Source organism: Rhinichthys klamathensis, unplaced genomic scaffold, assembly GCF_029890125.1.
Source record: "Rhinichthys klamathensis goyatoka isolate OS25496 unplaced genomic scaffold, OSU_Roscu_1.1 h1tg000159l_1, whole genome shotgun sequence".
In the NCBI taxonomy this organism is placed as follows: Eukaryota; Metazoa; Chordata; class Actinopteri; order Cypriniformes; family Leuciscidae; genus Rhinichthys; species Rhinichthys klamathensis.
Window position 1 is genome coordinate 784,683 of NW_026606693.1, and position 3,521 is coordinate 788,203.

The 3,521-nt window shown below is 33.8% G+C and overlaps 1 long non-coding RNA gene across 1 annotated transcript; it reads right to left on the reverse strand.

Moving 5' to 3' along the window:
• Nucleotides 1-1,180: 1,180 nt before the first annotated feature.
• Nucleotides 1,181-3,319, reverse strand: LOC130091073 (uncharacterized). Its single transcript, XR_008807770.1, has 5 exons — nt 3,206-3,319; nt 2,810-2,908; nt 2,557-2,711; nt 1,923-2,086; nt 1,181-1,240 (listed from the first exon to the last, which is right to left on the reverse strand). It is a non-coding gene; the product is annotated as an uncharacterized LOC130091073 (long non-coding RNA).
• Between the last annotated feature and the right edge of the window lie 202 nt (nt 3,320-3,521).

The following is a 3,521-nucleotide window of genomic DNA, read 5'->3' on the forward strand; positions in this document are numbered from 1 at the left end:
TCTATGTGAATATATAGTGATGTGTAATTTGTTCCTGTGATCAAAGCTGAATTTACAGCATCATTACATTACATCATTAAAGACTTCAGTGTCACATGATCCTAAAGAAATTATTATAATATGATGCTCAAGAAACATTTATGATTATTATCCATGTTGAAAACAGTTTTTTAAATTTTTATTTCAGGATTCTTTGATGCATAGAAAGTTCAAAAGAACAGAATTGATCTGAAATGGAAAGCTTTTGTAACATTAATCACTACCATTCAAAAGTTTGGGTTTAGTGAGAATTTTCTTTTTTATATATATATATATTTTTTTTTATTAGAAAATACTTTTATTCATCAAGGATGAGTTAAATTGATCAAAAGTTACAGTAAAGACATTTATAATGTTAGAAAAGATTATATTTTAAATAAATGCTGTTCTTTTGAACTTTCTATTCATCATAGAATTTTGGGGGGGAAAAGAAAAATAAAGGTACACAACTGTTTTCAACATTGAAAAGAATAATTTATGTTTTTTGAGCATAAAATCAGCATATTAGAATGATTTCTGAAGGATCATGTGACACTGAAAACTGATGTGTAATCAGCAACAGTAATGATGTTAAAATTCAGCTTTCAAATTACATTTTAAAATATATTAAAATAGAAAAGTCATTTTTAATTGTCATAATATTTCACAATATTACTGTTTGTCATTTTTTTTTTTTCATCAAATAAAGCAGCCTTGGTGAACAGAAGAGACTTCATTTAAAAACATAAAAAAATCTTACTGATCTAAAACTTTTGACCGGTAGTGTATATATATAAAAAATGCATTCTCTGTAGAGTCCTCCAACTAAAATGATTTTTCTTATGAATTATTATTCTGCTGACTATATTAAATCATTTAAAACATTGTTAGACAACTCACCACAGATTATCTTATAGAGATGGGTCTTCATGAAGGCAACCTTCCCACTTCTTCCTCTGAGGCTCATTATGGCCATCATTTTATTTGTCATAGTTCTGCCATGGTAAAACAGATTTATATTAGAATATTATATTGCAATCAAGTTCATTATGAAAATGTAGCAGAGAGCGAGTAAGTGGGTGTGTGGGGGGAGTGCATGACAGTATATGACAGGGAACATAATCACTGTAAACCAATGCAAAAAAGGAACAAAAGTTACTTACATTGACTTTTTCACATGGTCTGCAGCATCAACACCTCCCAACCTCTTCAGATGTTTACTCTGAAAAGGAGCAACAAGAAATTAAAAATATTACCAGAAAAAGTGATCAGTAGAGTCCAGACCTCCACAAAGCAGGCAAATGATTAGGACGAGGAGTTTGTAGTGGTCACCAAGGTGAACAAGCCAACTGTCATAATGATGTAATTTATTTCTAAAGAAACACGACAATGTATAAAAGGCTCCATTACTTTGTATCTTACGTTATGGCCCCGTAGAAGCATTTTTTGTTAAAAACAGGTTAACAATTGCATCATAACCACATGACTTTGTCGCACAATAGAGACATTACTGTATAGACAGGAGGAGGATTTACTGTCTATGATGAAAACATACCGTGCACGCTCTATAGGCTCACGCTTTAAGTCTAGAGGGGACTGTGCTTTTGCTGTTGTCGGTCCTAGGTTGTGGAATAGCCTCCCTGTCTCCTTGAGATCGCTATCCTCTTTTTATGAGTTTAAACTCAAACTAAAGCTGTATCTTTTGGAGCGTGCATTTATTTAAATGTATCTATGTTTTCTTCTGCAGTCTGAATGATTTTTTTTTTCTTAAATATTGTTGCACAATTTATGTTATGTGAAGCACAGTAGTCAACTTCTGTTGTGTTTACTTGTGCTATATAAAGGAAAGAAAGAAAGAAAGAAAGGATACTCAGACCCAAATACCACGAGGGTTAAAACTTAACCAGTTTTGCTCCCTCATTCTTGTCCTCCAGGCGATTCTCTAAAGCTTTGAGCTGCTCTTCAGTGTTTGCCGGCTTCACTTCATAACTTGTTCCAGATGTTCCGGTGGCAACACAAATTGTATCCTTGATTTCGACAAGGAGCTGAAGAACTCTCTTCTGAAATTCTAGCCAAAAAAGAAGCGACCGATTACTATTTTTATAATGTAGGGAGTACGCTCTACACCACAAAATCATAGTTCTCATTTGCCCAATAAAAATGCACTGCAAAAACTCAATTTTACCAAGAATATTTGTGATATTTCTAGTTAAATGTCTAATTTCTATTCAAAATAAATCTCATACACTTAAAATAAGACACCTAAAAAGTAACTTGTATTCAATTTTCACGCAAATTTTCACTTAAAATAAATAAAAAAATCTGCGAGTGGATCAATTTTTTTTGCTTGTAATAATAATAAAAAAACCTTACATGTGTTAAATGTGCTCTTAAAAAAATAATAATATTCAGGTAATTTTGAAGAATCAGCAATGTGTCATTTTGACCTGCTGAGTTTGATTCAACTGAAACTTTGGGGACAGCTAGCACTGGAAGACTCCTAATTATTCATCAGCAAAAATAAGAGAATAAAATTACTTTTTTCAGACATCGGGAAGTCTTCCTTCCTCAAGTTGTTTGAGTGTGCATGCGTCGACATCGCCTTGGCAGCATTTGGGGGATCCCTTTCAGCTCTCATAGACTTCTCAGGAGGCTGCCTAAGGCTTCGGTCGATAGTCGTTCTCGGGGTGTCACTGATCATATACAAGCACAACCAAGACAGATACAAGTATCTTAAAGAGCTCCAGTATTTTTTTCCCATATGCCAAAATATGTTCCTAACAACACTCACCTCCTACTGCTCCTTGTGGGTTCAGAAGCATTCTGACGCCATGAGAAGGACTCAGAGGAACTCCGCCTCCGTTTCTGCAAAGGTGACTTGAACAGACTCCTTCGGCTACATTATATGGTAAAAAAAGAAAAAAAGAAAAAAAAAATTACATAAATTAAAAAGGACATTGGTATGACCGTTATTGCAAATGAAGTCTAATTCTCAAATTAGTGGGAATGATCATTTTGCATTGCACTTTTTTTTTTCTCTATATAAAAATATATCTCATGTGACATTTATTGAGGTCGGTGCCAAACACTTCCTTACATATGGAAGATGCCTAGTTCAGACTGCAGCTTTACAGCACTTCACTTATACTGACAATATTGTACTTTTGATCATGTTTAAATTAAATACCTCCGTCCATGAGTGGAAGACCCTGAGGAACCCTCACGCTGTCTCTGAGAAAGGGATCTGGACAGCTTCTCTTGGCCAGGGCTGAATGATCTGGTTTAAAAAAATTAAATAAAAAGGAAAATTGAATTTTTTATCTTTTATTTTTTATTTTTTAACCCCTCCCCCCCTGGATTTTTTATCCGATTAATCGATTAATCGAAAAAATAATCGTCCGATTAATCGATTGTCAAAAAAAATCGTTAGTTGCAGCCCTAATTTTTAGTCTGGAAAAAATCCTCCGATGACGCAAAAATCGTCATTTTGCGTCATCGGAGGA